Source organism: Chlamydotis macqueenii, chromosome 12, assembly GCF_036417535.1.
Source record: "Chlamydotis macqueenii isolate bChlMac1 chromosome 12, bChlMac1.mat, whole genome shotgun sequence".
Lineage (NCBI taxonomy): Eukaryota > Metazoa > Chordata > Aves > Otidiformes > Otididae > Chlamydotis > Chlamydotis macqueenii.
In genome coordinates, this window is record NC_141567.1 from 2,353,287 (window position 1) to 2,376,918 (window position 23,632).

Genomic DNA, 23,632 nt, shown 5'->3' on the forward strand with positions numbered 1-23,632 from the left:
CAGCACTTCCAACCACATGGAGACAAGGCTGCAAGGACACTGCACCCACTGCAGGGCATGTGATGGATTTGAGGTACTGACCAGAAGCATATAGATGGAAATACCTTTTTGCTCTGTATTTTTTTTCTTGAACCCATTTGCACAAGCACTAGTTAGGTTTCTCCTTTTTTTTTTTTGTTCTGCAGTTTCAAGACTAAACTATAAAAAAAAAAATTCTGCCTGTTAACGATATGGCACACTGCAAGTCCATACGGTACATTTTACTTCCAGACCTGCGTCTCAGCTCCTATAGAAAAAGGGAACCTCTTGTCTGCAGTCAGCAAATCACAGCTCTGCCGGCTTCCAAGGAGCTGCTGGAGCCTGCCAGGCACTTGGTGAAAGCTCTGTGTGGTTCCACTGGGGAGGCCGTGAGCTGTCAGCGCAGGAGGTTTGAGAATGGCTTGGATGAACAACTGTCAAGAGTGATGTTGGTGGAGGCAATCAAGGGAGGGGATTGGATGCCCTCCTGAGAAATGTCCCAACCCTCTGTTCCAATTCAGTGAGTATTTTCACATTAATAGCGATATTGATTTGATTCTTGCTCCCTACTGAAGTAATTTTATAATAACAAACGCATATCCAACATCCTCAATCTCACTGATTACCGACGGTCTTGCCACTACATCATCTATAAAACAGATACCTTTCCCTTCACGCTCCCAGCGAAGAGAGCAAGCGGACACACATGTATAACCCTGACAGCACTTACCTGTCAGCTGCAGCCATCCCAGCAGAGCACCGAGCTCACGGTTATTACAGATCACTCGCCAGAAACGCAGATGATCACGAGGAGCAGTTTCTACAAATTTCATATGAACGGCCAGCTCTGGCATGATGACAATGCAATAAACACGTATTTCAGAGCCACTTCTGTCAGGTTCCCCTGTTGTTCGCTGGACACCTGCCAGAAAGAATAAAAGCGTTACCCAGGGGTGAGCTCTCTGAAGGCATTAGGTGCTGGAGCCGAACTTCTCTGCTGATGGATCTTACAGAACCTCACTCATGAGGACTCCGGTAATTCTGAATTCAGTGCTAGATTTATGCGAAACAAGGTGATACTTTTTTTTTTTAAATTAGACAAAGCAAAACACAATCATTGCTCCAATGCTGTGACTGGAGAATTCTCAAAAGGCAAAAAAAAAGAAACGAAACAAAACCCAAAACCCACACTCATGGGGAAGCTAGTAACCATCAGTCATCTGTGAAATGAAACCTGTTCGTTCTTTCAGATTAGCTACTGTCTGGTGGTACATAATTAATATTGATTTGAAAGGCAGCCTGCCCAAGGGATCCAGAACAAGAGATTGTAGTACATGCTGACAAATGAAACACTGTAATGGCCAGTTTATAGCACGACCTGAATGAATATCTATCAGGAGGACGGAGTTTTTCCCTCAGATTTCCAAAAGGCTAAATTCTAATCTGACCAGATTTCAAACACTGAAAAATGGAAATGATATTTGAGGAAACTGGAAAGTACTGTTCCATTTTTTCAAACACTTTAATCGGTTTTTCATGTCAAGCCCAGACTGCGTGTCTCAGTGAAGGAATTCCTCGGTGAAAGTCAATGGACTAAACGATGGCATTCAAACCTGCATTCCTGTGTGGTTTTTGTCTGCATGTTCCGTTAGCCAGAGACCTCCCGATGCAATTAGGGGAAGGAGGGCTAGAGGTCAGTGCTGTAACCTAGGATTTTAGCAACCTGAATTTCATTTCTCGCCCTGCCGCGGACTTTGGATGACACCCAGGGCAAGTCTCCATCTTTTTGTGGCTTACTTTTATACTTGTGAAATGGGGGTAACAGAATCACCTCACAGAGACCTGAAAAGGATAAAAACTGCAGAGCTTAGGAAAATTAGGCCTCTAATAAAAGAGCGATTGACAAAGGGTTAGAAGACCCTAACATTCTGCAGACAGCATCGTCTGACAGACTTTTGCTTTCAGAAATGCAGTGGAGGGACCAAACTTCAAAACAGTGAGTGCTTTTAACTGGCATTTTGCTTCATAAATACAAACAGTAATTTCCTTGGAGGAAAATAAGAGGTAAAAAAATCCAGGGGTTATCATTTCAGCCTGTCAGGCCTCCTCCCTCAGAGACCAGAGTCAATTCAGCATTTGGCTCCTCAGAGGGAGGGAGGAAGGAGGGAGCTCTTCTTGCTGCCTCCTGTCCCTCCTGAGGGTTCATGCTTGGGGTGACAACATCCTAAAGGGATAATTAAAACAATAAACCAAAAATTGTTTGCACAAGTAAACCAGCTGCTGTACAAAAGACCTCTTTACACCTTGCTTTGAGCTTGCTTTCATCTCTCTAACAGCTGGTGCAAGCAGCACTATCAGAGCTAGGCAGACTTCTTACCCCGGCAGCTTCGCCACGCTAGGATATCAGCTCCTGAAATGCTGTTACTCTGAGGATGCAAGAGAGACTACTAAAGCAGACAGTAATATTACATAATTTAGGAGAAGCTGTGTTCACGACCAGGACAGGAGCTGGAAAGATTTCCTATGTTTCCATAAAACATCCCATTTCCCTCTATACAATCCTATCTCAGGAAACAAACACAACAAAACAAAACAAAATCTATTAATTCTAGGTCCTAAGAATAAAGAAGGAAATGACAAGTTATATTCAGAAAAACAGGGTGGCATTTTAAAAAAGAAAAAACCGAGATGTCCCCATTTACCAGAAGCAGATACATGCGTCCCCTTTGGCGCTGAAGCAAAACTGAAACTATTCTACAACTGCTCCTGTTTCTTCAGCTTACTGAATTATAGATTAGTCTGAATTAAAAAAAAAAAAAAAATCAGGATTAATCCCAGAAAATATTAACATGTTTCAATATGATTATTTAATCTCCTTAAACTGTTTGTTTTCAAGTCCCAAACAATTTAAAGCTTACTATGTAAATACTGGGCTTCCGAGCATCCTGCTAAACTCAACGGAACAGAAAGTCTGAGGCGTCATTAAAAATAACACATTGTTTGCATTTTTCATAAAGACATCAAGAGTATTTCATCTCTCTGAAACATGATCTCCCCCAGGGAATTATGGATGAGCAAAACCAGAACAAGTGGAAGTTAAGTAATTTTTTTTTTAAATGCCAAGAAGCCAATGGGTTAAGCTCTCAATTTATCTTTGTTTCTCCAAAGATACAACACTATTTCAGAGACATTAAGACCGAGACCACACCTGTGTTTCTTTAGCGGTGGCCTGCTGAAAATATTTGTCAGGCATTGTGTCAGAATCCAGAGCACATTCCTTCGCTTTATGATTAACCTTTAAAGAGATTACGTTGGGAAAACGCTCAAAGTGACATTCATACTAAATTGTGTTCATACTGGAAAGGGTTTACCCTTGAAGTTGGCGGTGTTTTTCAAACAAAGCCCAAGTCAGCGTAGAGTAAGTGTCCACAGGAAACGGAATACGCAACCAAACGCTGAAAACAAGCCAGGGACGTTTTGGTATTTAGACGGCAGCAAATTCAATACTCTACAGGGGAAAAAAAAAAAAAAAAAACAACCAAAAAACCAACCCACAGATGAGCAAAACTGACTCTTCTTTTAATAAGATCTGGTCATAGCGATGAGCAAATCAGCTTCGATTAATTAAAACCTGACCAGAACCTGGACTCGCATTTCAAAGAGATCCCTTCCTCCCCTCATCCCGCAAATCCCCCAAACATCTATAAACAGTCCTGCCACCTCTGCAGGGCTTGGCATTGCTCCGAACGGTTCCTCCTGACAGGGTTTGCTCCCTGGATCCGTGTCAGCTGGTGCAACTCCAGCGTTGTTTCATTGAGAGTTTATCTCGGAGACTAAAGCTAAAGTCAGAGGCTGCCTGGATCTGGGCATTTGTCCAGATCTCCAAAGACAAAGAACTTTGTCCAGCACAATGCTAACAAATGATTACACCCGCCCTTTACAAAATATTAATTCACTTGACTTGGGGCATGGGATTCCTTTTTCAAGTACACAGGAGGGGTTTAAAGAAAAAAAAACACGTCCATGACCTGATCAAACATATTTTCCCACTATTACCTTGAACAGACTCCGTCATCCCACATCAGAGTGATTTGTGCCATAAATGAAGAGGTAAGAATGATACAAAAGTAAATGTAACCGGCATGTTTTGGAAGAAACGTGTCAGCAGCACAACGCAAAGGCTCGGCTGCGTTCCCCTGCGGCTCTGCATACGTATGCCCGCTTACAGTGACAACCAGGAGAAGAGCAATCCCTCAACACCCAGTTTCTCATATTCTTCTGGTTCAGCACAGCTTGTGGGCTGCTGCCCTGCCTCAGCACTCCGATTTGGACCTTTGCCCAATCTATATGTTTTTTCTCTTAAATCCTTGATGCAAAATAATGCAGAATGCGCCCAGAACAGCCCCGTCTCCATCCCTGCTCCTCCGGAGGGGAGGATGACAAAGCTGCCGAGTGACACCGCTGTGCATCAGCAGCCATTTGGAGTGCAAGACCTCAAAAGCTCAACAGCCCTCAAAGCCTTGGGAGGCCATTTCGTGTTCTTCAGCACCATCTGCTGGTACCGTGGACACTGACACACGTAGGGCCACCTCCACCTGCACTTCGGAACCTGGCACCTCAGGCTCCCCTTTCAGAGAGGACAAGTGTCATTTTGTGACGCGAGTCTACCAGCCATCCCCACCTACTGTGCTTCACCTGCCAGTGGGGCAGCCCTGAGCAGGCCCACCTCACCCGTCCCTCTGCCTCTCTCCTCTTCTGCCATGCGACTGCCCCATGCTCTCTGGTCACTCTTTTTCCCAAGAGGAAGGGGAGAAGCTGCCTGGGATGCCCGCTCTGCCAGAGGAGCAGGAGGAAGAGGCAGAGCACTACTGCCTTCATCACTTTTCCAAACAGCACAAGCATGGCCCTGCAGCTTGCAGGAGGGCTTGCAAAGCCTCCCCTCCTCTCCTTCCAGCGCTGAGTGGCCTGTGGTTTGTGCTCACACACGTCCCCAGATCATCCCAATAACGCAAGTGCCTGTAACACTGCACAGTTTTGCCTCTGCAGTCACAACCTATTTCCTTTCTTCTTCTCAGGCTCCTCCACGAACCCAGGGAAGGAAAGGGAGAGGAAGCAGGAGTTAACCCTTTGTTCATCTCTGGCTAAAGAGCGCCTTTACCCCTTCATTTGGAGATGCCTTTCAGAGCCTGAGCCTGGAGAGGAATTACCTTGCCGTAACAGGCAGCACGCTGTTGTACGGTTCCCTGCACTCACAGTTATGCCAACAGTCTTGTTGTATTTGATGCTGTCTTCAGCATCATGAGAACATCAGCGTTTACTTTATCAAAAACAAAAGAAAAATCTGGTTCTCAAAGTTACAAAGAACAACTTAAAAACATGGCTAGGATACAAGATTTCAATGCCAGAAATCAAAACTGACAAACCTCAAGATTATTTTCCTTTTTAAGTTTTTGTTAGTCTTAAAACAGTACTGCCATGTCAGAGAGGTCTGACTTGGTTTCTCAACTGCTGTGTTGATAACAATGCATGTGTATTAACACCAACCTGAATCCGGCTTCATTTTTGGTTGAAATGTATTTCGTCAGTTAAAAGTTCATAATACGAGGATGAACATTTACCAGTCCATGCACACACAGAAAATGGACGATGGCCCTCCTGAGAACAAGGACTTTCCCAAAAAGTCCTGGGAAAGGACTTCAGGTCTTTCAGGACAACCCATTCATAGGCTGCATGATTTCATCTCCATCCCAGTGTATGATTTCTGTTGCTTCTTGATGAAAGGAATGAAGAGGACAAGGAAAATTATGAACTTTACTACAACAAATTTTAAATACTATTTTGATACAAGCTTTTTGTTAAAGGCCATGGTTATTTCTTGTGCAATTCAGAATGATTGCCTATCTCAAGTCATTAAGATAAAGACCTGTGGTCACAAATTAACAGTTGTTGACCAGTTACTGTACAGAAGGTTTCACATTTCTGTGATAAGACAACGTTCAGTTTAAAGGTGAAAACACTGTAAACTCATATAACTGGGATTTTCTTGAAAGCCTCTGCAGAGTCTCAGTTCCTCTTAACGTGCTTCTGTTTTCTATACGGCTCTACAGCAGTTTATGTCTGCCCTAGGAATGCAGCGAGCCGGCCGCTACCGTTAATGCCTTCATCAAGAGTCCGTGAACTCCAGCTGGGAGCACAGGATTAATCCGTGTGTGCGGTTCCTAAAGCATCTGATAGTCACGAACATCTGGGATTTCTGCAGTGTCCCACAACACAGACTTCTATCACCACACGATAAACCACAGCTTTCTCAGGTAGAAGAAAAATAGCAGGGCCACTAGGTCTCAGCCTCGCTCCTGGGTTTTGGGGAGTTGTGGTTTTTCGTTAACTAGAAAGACTTCATATCAAGTAAACATTTGGAGCTTAGAGACATTCTTTTTTTGTGTTGAGTGACTTCTCAATACATGGACTTTCTGTGGTTGTTTCTGTCAACATCAAGGATTTCTGCTTTTTCTTTTTTTAATAAATTCAAAAAATCCTTGAAAAACACTAAGACAAAGGCATGACTCACATTCAGAATTTCCTGTTGATTTTTTTTTTTTTTAAATGACCAGGATGTCATTGGACAGCTTGTCCTAAAATAGACTGATTAAAATAATTTCTAAAAGACTGGGGATGTAGAAAGTTTAAAGCAGCAATTCTGCTTTATGAGCCCCTTTTGCCAGCAGTGCTGTGAGCGGAGGCCCTGGGGCAAGCGCTGGGAATTTTGTAGATACAAGATTCTCAGAACTGGGCTTTAAAGAGCCAGTTCTCATTGAAGACTGACAAAGCTGCTCGTGTAAACTAAGAATCAACAGAAACACAAAACCAAAGCCATCTCCAAAATCAGAAATGCATTTCCAGGTTTGTCCTCCTGTGAGACGGTGAGATATCTGGGCAGCCTGACATGGTGGGAGACTGGGCTGAACACCACGGGCTGATCACTTCTTCTCCTCCCCTGGAAGAGGCGTGCTGGGGACGGTGAGAAATGACCAGTCTCGATCACATCCCTCCGTCACGAGGTCAGAGATACACTCAGAGATACAGTTCTGCCACCCAACGTCATCTCCCAGTCACTGTTAGCAGTATAAACTGTTTTCTCTGCTGGGCTGCCAGTGGCAGAGAATGTGAAGATAAATGGGAAGGAAGCACACCAGCAAAATATTAAACAGAAAGGAAGTGGTTTGGGATGGCACTTGGAAGCGCCCCAAGAGCACATGCCTGACGGCGGGTTTCTACAGCCCCACAGATGGGAAGTTAAGGCAATTGCGCTCCTTACAGGCACATCAACTGGAGAAGTGAATTTTCTGTTTTTCTCAAGCTCTCACATTCATCCAAAGCATTTCTCTCTTTGCAAAACAGGCTATTTTTTCATTAGACATGGGGGATTTCTGCTGACCAGAAAGACTGAATTGGAAAGCCATATGCTCCATAAATCCACTTTGATAATTTTGATGATCTGTTAGTTATTTCATTAGCATGACGCAACTGCAAAGGGTGAGAGGCCATGTTAAAACCCCATAAAACTTTTAGAATCCTGTGGAGGAGGGGTGGTGGGGAGAGAAGGAGGGAACAAATCAGCCTTAGGAAAGTATTGGGGAAAATAAAGCAAGTGACACATTATGAAACTCAGTTTTGGTCAGGCTGACCGGGTTAGCAGGTGGGCAATGCTTTCAGATGCCTTGCAGATACACACAGATATTTTGCAACTGCGGATGAAAGCATTGGTACAAAATTACCAAAGGTTGAAAAGAAAGAGAAGCGTGTTCCTTGATCCATTTTGAGCTGCTGTTGATTCCAGAGCGTGAATCACAGCACCAGCTGAAGGCAGGATGCTTGCTGGTATAACACAGGAGCAGACTCTCCCTTTGCACTGCTATTGATCTGAAAGCAACAACAAAACAGGGTGGGAGGTGGTAAAGCTGTGCCTTGGGAACGCAGTCTGTATGAGTCATTCCCCAAAAAGAGATCTTTTAAAGTCTCACAGCTGAGAAGCAGCCAGCCAAGAGACTCTTACTATTCAGAAATTCAGTATACAAGGAATAAAAATTGGTTATGTAGTTGCATCTGGCACTACATCTGCAAATATTTTACATTTTCAAATATTTAGAGAATTATAGAAATACTAACTCCTCCAGCCTCCCTGTAAATGTTCTGAACACATTTTATAGAAGCAGCAGACAGAAAAGTAGCTTGCTCCAAAGCCAGACAGTCAGTAAGTAGTTCTGAAGTGATCCAGAGTTAAAAAACATTGCAGAAGATTAAGAACGCTCATTTCGTGGCACGTGCAGATTTACTTCAACAGCACTCACCAAGCTTTTTGCCGCAGGTCAGCAGTCAAGCCGTTATTTTGTTCAGTACGGAGAGGCAGAAGTCTCAAATGCTCGCATGTTTTTGCATCTCTGCTGATAACTTTTACCATGTACTGCACATTTCACATGTGCATTTTTTTAAAACCTCAGCTTGTGGAATCAAACCTTCATTTTTATTCTTATTATTTGGGGATTTATTTTTTTTTCATTAAAATTATATCACATATTTGTGGAAAAGAGATTGGTGGCACCACCACCAGCTATGATAAAAGATTATTTTAAGAGCATCTTATGGGCTCTAATCTATTTTCTTTCTAATAAGAAATTATTCCTGCATAGTACATATAAGTGAACCAACAAAATGAAATTCTGTTAAAAAATAATCCATAAAAGAGCAGAAGAATTCAGTAAATTACTAACTGCAGGCTCTGGTCGGGAGTTCCTGTCTCCCGTTCCCCAGCTCCGTCTTCTAAACCACATTGGTTTCTGCCCCACAAACGCCAGATGGAAAAGGCTCAGCTTTGGGTCTCCTGGTTAAACAAAAGAGCAGGCAAGGCTGCAGCCGGGGGACCATAAATGTTCTGCTTTGGGGCTTTGGCATCTGGAGTATACAGCTCTCTCATGTGTGTTCTTACACGTGTGCACACACACCCATTAATGAGTATCAACTGTTACCTTGAGGGAACAGCCAAAAAACTCCAAAGTGGTGACCTACTATCATCGCAACCATATCATCTTGAAGTTGTCATGAACCTTTCCTCCCTCCTCCCTTTCACTTTCCTCATGCACTTTGAGCACAGGTGGCCAAAGCCAGGCTTGGTGTTCGGAGCTTCCACTCCTCTGAGCCGCGTATCAATGTAAACGAGCGCTCAGCTGGGTCCGCAGCACTGTGTGTGTTTGTAAAGAACACAGGAACTGATACAACACATCTGCTCCCACAACACTATTTCTTTCATCTGTTTGAGTTTTGGCTTCTCTGAGAGGAAGTAATTGGCTGTTAATTATCGGGGCTGAGAACTGGTCACATCACAGAACTGTGTTTGCAAGCATGATTCATGACAGCATCATTTCTCAGCAGCTGTCAGCAGTAAAGGCTCAGCACTTACAAGAAACTATTATAATATTATACCAGCAAAGGATGAAGACAAATGCTGTGCACAGCTGAGAAAGCAGCAAACAAAATATTTTTTTAAAACCTTTATTCGATAGAGAATCATCTTGAAACATGCTGTTTCTCAGGAGAGATAAACAACAATCCTGCCAGCGTGGCTTCCCAGACCGTGAAACTGAAATCCAAATGCTTCAGATGTCCTCCCCAGAGCTGGATGAAAAATGAAAGACCTTTTCTCACTAATAGCTGGAAATCTTAAACTTGCTCTTAATACTCCCCAGACTGTCTCTGTTCCCGTGTCTTTCTTGTCATATGCTTAAATTGTTTGCTCCTCGGGGAAGACATTTTGATTTGTTATCTTCATATAGGCCCTAGGAGATCTGGCCAAAATCCAGTACTACAGTATTTAAAAGCAGGAAAACAGTCAACCTGCATCAGATCAGAGAAGTCCATATGGAACAGCATCCTGTCTCCAGTGACTCCCAGTAGCAAAGGCTTCGGGGGAGAAAAAGCAAACATCAGAGCACGTGTAGACTGAACTTCTTCCTGACTGTATTTTCCCTGCTTCCCGCATCCCTAGAAACCAAACATTAGTGCACTGGTCATTGGAAGAGAGGGTTGCATGCAAATAATTTGTCATAACCTCAGTTCTAGATTGGGTTTCCATGGCATGAATAAAAATTAGAAGCTCTACACGAGCTCTACACAGCTCTTTTCTCTTCAGTGGCAACCGCTAAATCTCCCGCTGTTTGCCAGAGTGGCCACCGTAGGGAAGAACAGGGTATAATGGACAGTACCTCTGCCCCAACTTAGTCATCAGCGATTGTGAAAAAGAAGGTGACCCAAAGACAACACACACAGAAGAATGCAGTCTTTTGTAAGAAATGAAAATACATTTATATGGGCTTCAAATTTTTTGGTGTGGTTTTACATACGCAGTTCCCTTTGGGATAATTGATGCTGGGGAAAAATCTGGTTTGCAGTAGACAGGAAAAATTAAGGCATTCAAAGCAGCTTCATGTTGTTTGTGGGCTAACCCAAAATACCAGGACTTGTATGTAAAACACAAATGAGAAGAAAGGAAAAACAATGTTATAAAAATCCCAGCAACGGAATTTAAAGAGAGTTGATAGATAACAACATCTCCAACCTACCTCCTCAAAACAGGGCCTGACCGTTTTTTCCACTGACTTTGGAGAAGAAACTGAGCAAAATGTTTGTCACTACCCAGGAAACTCTCAATTCAAGACTACTTATTTCAGGAAAAGGGGAGTTTTAGGAACTTGAAGATTATGATATACAGCCCTCGATAGTCTGATTTTCACATTATGGAGAAGAGCAAGAGATTTCCTTGGCTCTCCCTGGTGTAAGAAACAAAATACTACAGTTGTATTAATGGGGAAGTGATCGCCAGAGAGAATAAATCCTTTGTCCAAGAACCAGAATGTGAATCTTGATCTCTCGAAGTACAGTTCAATGCCTTAACCCCAAGACTATTCTTTCACTCACAGTCACGAATCAAAGTCCATTCTCTACTGAGTCCACCAAAAAGCCTCTCAGTCCCTCTGCACTTTGAATATCTGAACTGAAGCTTTACTAGAGTCTTACTTGAAGAACGTTGTCTGCCCTGACTGGCAGTACATTGCCACTTTTAAGTGGCCACTGCTATTTTTCTGAATGATGATATCCTTTAAGGTTACGCAGAGGCAGACCTGTGGTGCCACAGTACCACATAATGGACGTATGGACAACACATACGGACATGTTTAGGTCTGTAGTTTAGACTTTGTCTCTTTCCTTCCTTGGTGAGCATGTGCTTGAAAAACTGAGTGCAGTGCTTTCAGCCCCAAAGAATCACAGCTTATGATCTAGCACCATCTGACTAAGTTTAATTCTATGGTGAACAGTTCCTGATTCATCAGTCTTTCTGCAACTTTTCAGGTTGGGTAACTATCATCTCCAAAACCAGTCCCAGTTCCTCAGCACTGACAGTCACGTCCTTCCATCTGGCCAAGACACTCTCAGCACAGACACAGAGAGCAAAGAAAAGCCACCTCAGAAACCCCACGTCTTCACACCTATTCAACACTCCGAATATCAACATGAATTAATGCTGGCCCTGTTGCCAACATTACCAGAAGCTGTTCAAAGAAAAACAGTAGGTAAGTCCTGAATCTGGAAGTCTGGAGGGCACTAGCCTCTGTTTCTGCAAATCTTGCTTAGAAGACACAGAACTGATGATAGGTGCGACCTATCAAGTTAAGAATTTAGTCTTAATAAATGTGCCATAGATCATATTGCAGAAGCACCACAAGAATGAAAGGTGTAATCTTACTTATCAAAAGCTGATCTTGTGAAGAGTTTCAAAATCCACATACTTACTCAAGTTGTCTTCATAACTGCGGAATCTTATGGGCATCCAGAACAGGGTGAGCTATCCACAGCTTCAGTCATCCACATAAGGGTTTCCAAGATACCTCTGTCTTAAAGAAGGCCCCTGATAAAAGCTCATCAGCTCTTTTAACATTTTCAGGTTCTATCTGTATACTACTAATTGACAATTCTGCCCAGATCGGCATCACCTGCAAGGATTTGTCTGCCAGCCTACTTGCTCATGGGTGACACTGTGCTTAAAAACGTGCTCAGCATAAGAGCTGAGTCAAGTTGCCCGGCCAAGAAAATACAGCTGCACCTAGCTGCTGTCTCTGGTTCATATACTGCTGAAGATCTTCTCACAAGGTCCCTCCAAAACGCTGAGACAGTTGGTGTGGCTTTGGTTCCAAGATCACAATCAGATGCATTCAATCTCATGTGAATTGAATCACACAGCCAAAAATCTGCTTGAGAATGGCCCTGTCTTACATAGTACGCAATGCAGGACAAAATCTGATGCCAATCATGTTGGCTGCATGCACAAGTGTTTGGCTGAATTAACTCTTTCCTGTCTAATGGGATTTCAGGCAGAAGGGTGCACTTGGTGTCCTAGAAAGGCTTGGAGGCACTGCCTGTCCACCCAACCTCCATTCTTAATGGGCTTTTGGGGCAATGAGTAGTAATGTTGAGGATCTAGACATCTCAGCTGGATTATCTTTAACCAATGCATCACGAAGAAAAACAGTATCTTTTGCAGAACCTGGAGGAAATGTGGACAGTTCCTTTCCGCACAGATTTATTGGAAAGGTTTTAATAAACACAGATGTTGGGAACGGATGGCTACTGTGTAATCATGTGCAGAAAAAGCCAAAGGACAAAATATCCCTTAACGAAGACCTGCATACCATGCATCATTCCAAAACAAGGGAGGAAGAAATATGGTCAGTGATACAAACAGACAAATCACAAGAATCCAGATACAAAGCTGTTTTGGTTTGGTTTGGTTTTTTTAACTGTTTCTTCTCCCACCCCTCATCTGTAAGCTAAAGAAGAGCCCTGATCAGAACAGCCCTTGCTCCGAGCAACATACAAGACAGCTCAAGAGTTCAGAAGACGTACAGTTTTGAGTCAGTTCTGTAGACAGTTATATCCAGTTTTAAACAACGACATTTAGATAAGAGAAGACTCACATTCTTTCTGATATCCTTATTTTATACTTACTGGTCTTGCAAGGAGCGCACACACATTTTAATCTCAACAGGGACGCAGATGCCTATGAACAGCTTTTCTTGGATTTCAGTCTCACTTCTGTTTTGTTTTTTAGAGGTATTAAAAAAAATGTAAAATCTCTATGAGAATATTTCTGAGGCAATGAACCCATTACTGGTCTGTGCAATTCCCAGTAGCAACACTGTGATTCTGCTGTGACCAGAAATAATCCTAGATTAGCACAAATGTGTTCACTTTTTCCAAAGAAGAGAAGAGAAAAAAAAATTGGACACTGAAGCAAATAAAATGTCTGAATTCCTGGCTTTTAACAGTTTTGAGTACAAAAATACAAATTTCAGTTTCTCCTGAACTGACTATATCATATACTGGCAGAATATCAAAACAGCATTTTTACTGAATTTCTCCCTCCCCCTCACTCTTTTTTTTTTCTTTTAATTTGAGACTTTCATTCACTGATCACAGCTAAATAACCCCGAAGGAGAAAAAGTTACTTTTGCAAGTCCAATATCCTTGTTATGCCAGTGAATTTTGCCGAAGAATCCAAAATTCAGGCAACTTAAGAATATATTTGTAATATTCAACAAAATAATAAATTCAGCACATGACACAGGAAATAATAATCAGATGATCTCAGCCCCAGAAGTATTTCACTGCTGTGGAAATGCCAGGTTGGAGAGTTCATGTGGAAAAGGAAAAGCCTTGTAACTTCTCCAAACATCAGTCATCACTTCCAGATACCTCTAAATACAGCCATTCATTTCACACTGCAGGATATTGTATTGAAAAGCAAGGCAGGGCCAAGGCAGCACCTTCTACCACTAAATATGCGCTGCACAAACCTTAGCTAAGTGTGTTTTTCCTATTTGGAATAGGGCTCTTTCATTTCCAAAAAAGAGCTTCATGCTTCTCGCAGAGCAAAATATTTATAGCCACATGCAAAAAAAATAAAATATAAAAGAGCTTGAAAAGGCAAAGCCGGAGGTATTCCAAGATAGCTCCGCGTCAAATACAGAGTGACTCATCTACCTCTTTCAATGAAAATGTTCATCCCGGACAGATCAAAGGCACTAAGTACACCAAGCCCTTTTTGCTAAACCTGGCAGGAAAGTAAAAAGGTTTTCAATCAGCAGTCCCTTAGTGGGAGGTCTGCGAGCAAATGAAAGCCATAAGATGCTGGCATATGAAAGAGACCATCCCCTACAATGCACAATAGGGACAATGTATATAATCCTAGCATAGTTTGCAAGGAATAGAAAGTCTAGATTAATATTTTTGTGTAGCTATACCAGAGGCCATATGGATCTGATATTAGCAGCTACGCATTATTTTTGCCATAGAAGTTCAAAGATCTTCCATACTGCCCGTCATTCACGTGCTTTCACAGCCCCAGCTCTGAGGGCTGGGACAGATGCAGCCTGTCGTCTCGGTGCGGATTTACTTTCAAACCTCGTGCAGCCTCTGCGTGGATTCCTACCAGCTTGCAATCGGTCTGAACGCATCTTGCAGTAAATGAGTCTCTGCAAACTGTTATATTCTTGTTGGGTCATATTGTACCGCTTGGGCTTCCACCACCCCCACAGAGGCTGGGCTGTGGAGGTAGGAAAACAAGAAACCACAAAACACAGGAAAGTAAAATGTCAAACTCTCATTTAAAATCACACCGACCTGCTGCAGCGCCTGCTTGCAGCGGAACACGAGGCTCAAGATGATCTTGCACAGGGGCATTCTGTGCTCTGCTGCGGCCCCAGCCTCCCCACCCTCCCCACAGCCCCATCCCGCGCTGCCACCGTGGGCGTCTTCTCCCAGGACACCTTCCCCTTTCCCAGGACACCTTCCCCTTGGGCAGGGCGGCAAGGAACATGTGTCAAACCACAGCCACAAGGACTTTTCTCCAAAAGAAGATCGGAGAGACTTCGCTGCTTGCCTCACTCCTCTGAGCCACCCATGATCCTATTAGAACGTTTGCATTTACGCAGATAAACTTTGGGACCTCACAGAAATCATCTCCACTCTAGCAGTAACTGGGTTATAATTCATGCTGCCCATTTCTACAAATCGAGGGGGTCCTTTATGGTGGCTCTGGTACCTCAGAGCAACTGGTTGATGGGAGCAGGAAGGTCAGGTCAGGAGAACTGGCTGACAAAGCTCGTCAGTCGCTAATTCAATCAGCCTGTGCTGCTGCAGCAACGCTTTGCTGTTTGACTGCTATCATTCAAGCCAGGCTACCTCGACAGGGGCATGAACAGCTTAAGTTCCCTCTGCAAAGAAGATGTAGCTGTCGGCCCTTCGGAAAGCAGTACGCAGAAGCTCACCAGTTTCCAGAGAAGCTGGAATTGTGTCTGGCACTTCAGAGCAACTGATAAAGTAATTAACCCCAAACCAGTAGTTCAGTTCAAAGGCAATAAAGCCACTGTGAAAGATTAACACAACTGCCCAGATTACATGCCCGAGTGTAGATGCTGCACCCTTCCAACAAGCACCGCGTGGGCTTGGGCAAGCCCTGCTTCCTCAGTCTCATTTCATAGACGGGAGCTCTTTGAGGCAGGCAGGACGTGAGCGGGCCCTCCGCGATGATTAAATGAGAATGAACATCTCTGGGCAGAGCATATCCCGTCCACAAAGGTTCAGCACTTCTGTGTAGTAAAGCCAACATCTCGTGCTGCTCTCACTGAATGCTTTACCTCGCTGTTTGTGGGAAATGGAGAGAACATTATCCTGTAAAACTTCCTAAACTCCTTCCCAATTTTCTTTGTCCTCCCGCTTTACTGGCTGTTGTTTACCAGTTTCAGCAGCTGCGACAGCCGTCCGGGAGACCTATTTACATCCTACAGTGTGGCTAATCCACGGCCAGAAAACAGCCAGAGGGACCAGTAACACACAGGCGGGCCAAATCACTCCCGGTGAAGAGAGCGCTGCCAGACCACAAGGCACAGCCTCCAACTCGCTCCACGCTGTGATTCTGCGAGTACAAGTAACGGGGCTGACGCAGACTTGTATTAATACCAGCCTGACCCAAGCATGCTTTCACTCCAACTGCCCCAACCGTTACTTTCTGTCCACGTGCATCGTCTGGGCCGGGACGCTCAGACCCCGCTAGTGTGGCACTGCTAGGTCCTGCCGTTGGACAGAAAGTTTTTTGGAACTTTGCACTTCATTATGAGAACATTACAGCGAGAAAAGCTGAGTTGCAAGTTTCTCGGGTTCGGGTTTTTTTTGCTAAATTCTTGTAACCTTTTTAAAATATTAACTGTGCAGAATTGATTACTACAGAAGAGAAAATCCTGACACTAATATCCCTAGTCATAAAGAATTCATGCATTTTACCCTAGTTTGAAACTCATTAACCAAGACTCTGGAAGCAATTTTTCAACGACTCTTACACTTCACCAGTAACAAACAGTTTGAAAATTTCTCTGGGTAACAGTTGCCTGCAAAGCACTTAAAATATATAAACTTCTCATACAGTTTCTGCCATTTATCACTGCTAAAGTAAATGGAAGCAACGGAATTGACTATGCATCATGAGTAATATAATGCAATATTAAAGGACACCCAGTGGAGTACTTCAGAGGCTGAGGAATCTAAATCATACGCTCAGTGCTGGGAAACCATGTAGGAAAATGTGCGGCACCATTTGTTGGTTGACTGTAGCTGTCACTGCTCAGTGTTATGTGAGAGCTGAGCCGCACCGCTGATGCACAGGGTTACATAATTGACAGCAGTGATTTACTGTTTATGTCAATTAGAAGAGAAAGGAACTGTGGAAAGAATTCCTAATGAGCGATCACAAGCGTTTCCACACCGCCCGCCACAGCCGAAGCTAAACAAGAACATGCAGCAAGACAGGGAGATGGGCTCCGGCAAACGAAGAGGCTAATGCATGCTCCCACTCCTGGGGCTCCCAGCTCTTGGGGGTGTCCATCTGTACCTAGCAGGAAAGGGCTGATAACAGGTATGGTGCTAAGTAGCACTGATGAGATTCCCACCTTCGTCTCTTCTAACGTATTTTTTTGTTATCCTCCACTGTCCTGGGACAGGTAGAAGATGCACAGGCATTGAGCAGGTGCACTGAGTACAAAAAAGAACTACTTTAAACACAAATTTATGAACACTACAACGGCCACCGTGATCTCTGCATGTCACTAGGCAGCACTCCTGACAACTTCAGCAGATGTGTGGCTCCCGCAGGTCTTGAAAAATAAGGCAGCTTCCTTTATGGATGCAGATTTTGCTGGACAGAATTTGAAAGCTCCAGCCAATTGCCAGGGCCTCTAAATACCCAACAGTCTGCTTACAGCAACCACGCTGCTCAAATGACCACTGACATTCACAGATCAACCCTGCAGCGCATGCGGAGATGTCTGATGCAGATCAGTTTTATAGCACATGCCCAGGGGATGATGTGCTAGATATCTGTGCCAGTGGTACACTCGAGGCAGGTTTCCGTCTGGGAAGGCCCAGACAAAGGAGAAATAAATATGGTAGACATGGGATAAATAAATATGGTAGACATGGGAGAAATAAATACGGTAGATAAGAGAGAAATACATCTAGTAGATATGGGAGTTTTGTATGTACCTTCCTCCCCACTCATTTACTGCTTCTTACTCACATCCCAGGAAAACATATAGATTTTTTGAGTGATAATAATCAGTACTGGGATTACATTTTGGAATTCTTTTCTTTTGTCCTCTGGCTGGGTTTTTATTTTATTTTTTCATCTTGTCTGCGTTCCTTTTCTTTCCATCTTTTTGCTTCTTCCTTCAGTCCCACTGAAGATACACAGGATCATGATGCAAGAGATAAGTCACCCTTCCCATTCCTCTATTCCTCCTCCAATAATCTGCAAATTCTATTAGCTGAAACGACGTGGGACACTGGGATGGATTGGGGCAGACAGAGAGGCGCAGACAGAAATACTGCCTGGTAGCGTCTGGCAGCCTGGCACCCACTGGCTGCTTGGTGCAGAGCTGCGCTGTGACTCTGAAGAGTTTTATCAGAAGGATCAGTACAAGCCCTAATCACATTACAGAAATCGTAAGATGAAAATGAAAGTTTAAATCGCTTGAGTGTTTATCTTCATTCGTATACATTTGGCTGTTAACAAGATGGATGCATACACATAGCCCCGGCCGAATCACGAGCGGATTTGTGAAAGATGAAGCAATATGAACTGAAACTGAAGACCAGCCAGTTGAGACCTCTGAGTTCTGTCAGCGGAGTTACAGGACGCATCTTAGCGGGTCACAGAAGCACCAGTAAGTTCACTGCTGAAGCTCAGCACCCCTTTGTTGGTGCTGATGCAACAGTCTGTGGGACCACACCGTAAACTAGATCTCTGGAAAGGGGTGGGAGGGTGTTGAACAAGAACATTTTTGGAGGACTCTCTACATGGCATCATGAGATCTTGGGATCTAGACCTGCCATAGAAAAGCTGTGTAAATGATACAGGAAGTATCAGTCAAATAAAAGTTTCAAAATACTATTTAATTCCTTTTTGTGTCTTTAATACCAAAATACATATTATTTTTCTGGTATGATGGTCAAACAGTTCTATTGCTCTTCTGAGATAATTATATGTTGTTATTGGCAAACAAGCAGCTTCTGAAGTCATGAAACTGATTTTCAGAGTGCTCTGTTTTCAGATTTTTTAATAAGAAGCTTCTCATCATCACACTTACAGAATAAAAGTTTGGAATATGATAGGTTAGAACAGTCTAATGGCTCAAAAACACAAAGCAAACAAATTTTGGAAGTATACTTATCTGCTTTAAGCTTACAGTCTTCAAGAAAATCTCATTACTTTGGAGAGCTTTTTTGACTTTTGAAAGCTAGCACTTGGATACGTAATGTTGCTCTTCACAGCCATTTCCTTAAAATCTTTACAGAAAATATCTGCAACTGACACAGAGAGCAAACAAGAAGGCAAGATTCACATACAGCATGACTGCCTCGTGTTTCCCCATTTTGACGTTTTTATGGCATAAGCACATTTATATGTGAAGCCAGCGATGCTTTACAAGTTAACCAATGACACGGATCACGCAGAGCAGCCAGTAAGCATATCTGCCCCAAGAAAACATAGAGATTCAGCTTGGCTGGCATTATTATTTACACAGCAGATTCCATGGAATCTTTGCTTCTAATTATAGCTGTGCCTGGCTGGGGCGGGTGGATGAAACATGAAGTTCCCAGGCAGGATGAATGTGCCAGCAGGACATCATCCCTTTCAGACAATTTTCAGGTCAGTCTCTCACCTATCTAGCCTGATGCTACCAAGAATAAACTTGAGATGGGTGCAAGCTGCACCCGCACCAATATCCCAAATTCAGTCCGGCAGGAAGGAAAGACCAGAGGATCACTGGTTTCCCATTCCCAACTCTACCTGTCAAGCTATCTGGCCACTCCATCTCCACCTCCAGATTCCACAAAGCACCACTGCATGGCCCACTAGCCAGAGGGAGGCAAAAAGAAAATCCTTATGGAGTCCTTGGCCACTAAGCACTGAAATATGAACGTGAACTTCAAATCTCTTGCTTCCTTCTAAAAGTCAGAGACCTGTGATCAGGTGACATCGTCATAGGGACTGTGACAACCACTCTTTCACCAAGCCACTCATACTGTGCTTCCCCTCTGGTGATAATTGTGTCACATGCAACACATCTGGCACCCAGAATCACAGGAGAGGGCAAGGGACCACCATACTGGGACGTCTGTCGCTGATGACAGGGACAATTAACCTTTACAACTGCTGAGGAACATGTTTTCTGATGGGCTTGTCTGAACACAGGTCTCATGTCAACCAGAACTGGAGGTCATGGAGAGGGGGAGGCCCTGACGTACGGTCCTAGATGCAGCATAGCGAGAGGCAGGAATTGGATGTGCCTCACGTCAATGCAAGGTTTGTTTTCACGTATACATGTGCACACAAAAAAACCACACAGATCCCATCCTATATGGCAAGCTCATGGAAAGGTAAATTAGACTCTGAGCTTCTTGAAGATGTTTTGGGAAAGCATTAAAAGAAGGCCATAACTCTAAATGTGTTATATTAAAGTCTAGTCTCTATTGCTCTGATTTTCAAAACGCCAAGCCTTTGCAAGACACATACACTTTAAAAAACAAAACACCCATAAAAAGATCAAAGATCCCTCTGGGAATACATTCTCTGCACTCTTCAAAGCCAAACGTCCCCTCACTTGCCCCCTTGTAAACTGATTAATTTCAATGGGAAGAATCCGCTCACAAAATCAGCAAATTCATGCAGTGAAAATAAGTATTGGTACATGTTAACTCAGGGACTGCAAGCAAAACCAAAAGAACCCTCTGTATTTTTCTCTCCTCAGTAGAAACAACAGGATTTACATAATTCTCATTTTCAAGCTGCAGTTGGTATTTAATCTGTTACCAGGCAGTTTTTTTGCGAGTCATTTTGCACACAGATCAGATGCAGCCCCCTTTCCCTGAATTAAAGAGTAACCAAGTGCACCATCTGGCCAGCCCCTCGGCTGATTCAGCCCCAGCGCCTCCGGTGGTATTCCAAAATGTGAGGAATGCTCACCCAGTAGACTCGCTTCACATCCTCCCTCCTATTGACTAAAGCTGCTCTGTCCCCTTCTGGGCCGCTTTATATAAGAATTCGGTGGGAAGACGAGGTCTCTGAAACCTTAACCATCTTCAAATGTGCGTGTGTGTGGTCTGAGCAGGCAGCTTATGCAATGAGAAATGGGAAGCCACTAAAATGATTCTGCTTCTAAATATTTTGACCTTTATTGACATTTATAAGTAGCAGGCAGCTTAATTACCAATTAAAGGAAGTTATTAGCTACAAAAGGAGCCTGTTCTTTTTTTTCCATTATGGCTCCTTTCCCAAACCAGGGCTGTTAGATGAGATTTCTGTGGCAGGACAAGGCAAAGGAGCCCAGCAGACGCAGGCTACTTTACAGCTAACCTACACAGACATCCTTACAGAAGTCAAACAGCTCTCATAAAGGGGATACTCCAGAGACAGCCCATTCAGAACAACACTCTCCGTTTCTGTTGGAGTCAAAGCCTTGTATTACAGCACTGTCACGTTTTTCTGCATGGAATTGCTGGGTGGGCATTATTGCTGGCTGGTTTTTCTTTCAAGCACACCCATAAACAAATCCAAATTGGTTGGGATTTTTGCATGATACACATTTAGGGGCTGGCACAAGGAGCTGAGAATATACAAGGCTTGGCTACTACTCTTGATACATACTGTTAAAACAACTTAAGTCCTACCCCGGAGATGAATGAATTCCTACAGCACACAAAGCAGCCCCTTTAAAATCACCTAGACCCCAACTCTGCCTGCAGGATTGCATGGGAAGGTAGCTCCACACACATTTATGGCCCCACTAAAGCGGTAGGATTGTTTGCTGCGTGATGGCACTCATGAGAATATCTTCATTAGAAAATATTTATTAGAATAAGCAATCCTTTCCCGTACTTTAAAGTATATTCATGTAAATAAAAACAAACTAGGAGAACAGTATACCAAAACAGCAGCACGAGCAGAGCTCTGATACCTGATAGATATATACATGTGTATGATTTTTTAAACTAAACTAGTGCTAATAGGAATTACAAACAGGCTTCTGAAAGAACTACCCAACTCTGTAAATCCATATTATTTCAGTGCTGTAACACCGATGTATGTTGTATTAAGAGTCTTTACCTATGAAGGGAGAAGCAACGTAGATACGACACGGAAACTCAAAGAAAGATACTTAAAACCTTATTTCCTCACTGGGCGGATAATCCCAAGGTATAACTTCCCCAGTAGCTAGGAGGGTTGCTGCCTGGCCCGGTCCGCATTTCAGAGTACATCAAACCCAATGCATCTTGGAAGTTCCAGCATTCTCCCTGGCATAATAATTTAGCTTTTCATCAACTCTCCTCGTGTTTATATCAAAAGAAGTCCCATGATACCTTCCACCAACCTCAGCTTCTGATTTTCTGGCAAACTTCTGTACTCTCAAACAAGATATTTAATGCTTTTTTTTTCCTTCTCTGAATTTTTTCCTCCAGATCCTCCTGGCTTTTTTTTTTGCTCTGTATTCTTTACACTTCCTTTACTGAGCTGGTAGTTCACCCTCAGTTTCAGAGGGAAAAAAAAAATGTACTTGCAACCTATTTGAAACTAAGAGTTCAATCCTGCAGTCACTAAAGTCAAAGGCAACAAGGGCGTTCTGTTCAATGGGAATAGAAGAGACGCAGAGTTCCTGGACAGTGTGTTTTTAATCAGAGAGCCTTCACATTTAAAAGGAAATCATTTGCATCATATTAGTATTCATTGTCCACCTACACAGGATGGGAAATTTGCTGAACAAAAAGGTTAAGTGTGCTGATGCCAAGAGGGCTTGCCCATTGCAGAGCTGGTCTCAGCAATGAAAGCCTCTCAGCTGTACCTGTTCCAGGAAATTACATCCAAAAAGCTCTTCATTCATGGCTCAGGGGACTCCGGACCTGTTTCTTACTGTACATAAAAGGTCAGCTGAGATCGCTGTGTATTATTTCATCCCAGGAACAGTCCAAGTGTACCAAAAACAAAAATAAAGCTCAAGTTAAAGGAGGTTCAGAAGGGGAAGCTGCTGCAGCCCATCTGACACGGTTTACTCAAATATGTCACTTTAGATCAACAGAGAAATGTCCTCCTGCAAAGTGTTTATCGAGGGACCCTTGGCTGGGAAAATGATACAAGAGTTCTTTGTGCCTGTTGCAGAAACGCGTATGTGGTCTTTACCATGGAAGATAGTTCTTCCCAGCCTGCGGTTCACAGAATCAGCTCGAGGCTGGAGCTGCTTCTGAAGAATCTGTCTAATGACTGAGATAGAAAAGCCTGTTGTCAGGCGGCTACAATTTGCTACAGAGATGGAGCCCTCTCCCATGGAAAGTTTTAGGCACCTGCAGGTCAAAAAAATTTAGCCTAAGAGCCCTCAAAATTCATTGCGAGGCTGCTCAGGAAAGCTGGTGGAACACAACAGGTATGGAGATACCTTTTCTGCTCCTTGGCAGAAGCAGCTTCTGTCAGCTTGGTTACATATGGCTCAGTGCATGTCAGGTAGGTAACAAAATGTTGTAAGCACTAGAAAGTAGCTTGCCATCAGGGCAGGAAAAAAAAAAACCCAGTGCCTGAAAACAAAAAGCAATGAGGTATGTTGGTGTGAGCAGGCTCGCTGTCTGCTCAGATGTGAAGCAGCTTTTTCCTGTGCTCCGCATTGCGCAAGAGAGTGAATTCCTCCCAGCCCCTTCAGTCCTGAATGCAGAAATAATACAGATTCATCCGGCTCTTTGGGAAAAGACTCAAGAAATTAGTTTTCAAGGTGAAAAGCACCTTAGTGGATCATTTCACTGACATGTTGTGACTGGTCAGGACCACTGAACGCCACACCCTAAAAAGCCTGTGTGTCTTCTAGGAAAATGTCTCAGGCCTGATCCTTCTTTGGCAGCTGTTCTGGCAGCTCGGCCGTTGCTAATACCAGAGGGGCAGAATGTGATCTCACATCTTGTGTGAACTTCTACTCAT

At 43.5% G+C, this 23,632-nt stretch overlaps 1 protein-coding gene across 1 annotated transcript in view; it reads right to left on the reverse strand.

The window, feature by feature from the left end:
- Window positions 1–826: 826 nt before the first annotated feature.
- ZWILCH (zwilch kinetochore protein) overlaps window positions 827–23,632 on the reverse strand; it is a 55,863-nt gene continuing 33,057 nt past the window's right edge. Inside the window, exon 20 of the transcript XR_015259849.1 lies at window positions 827–940. The gene's annotated coding sequence lies outside the window, so the exon portion shown is untranslated. The remainder of the gene's footprint in view (window positions 941–23,632) is intronic.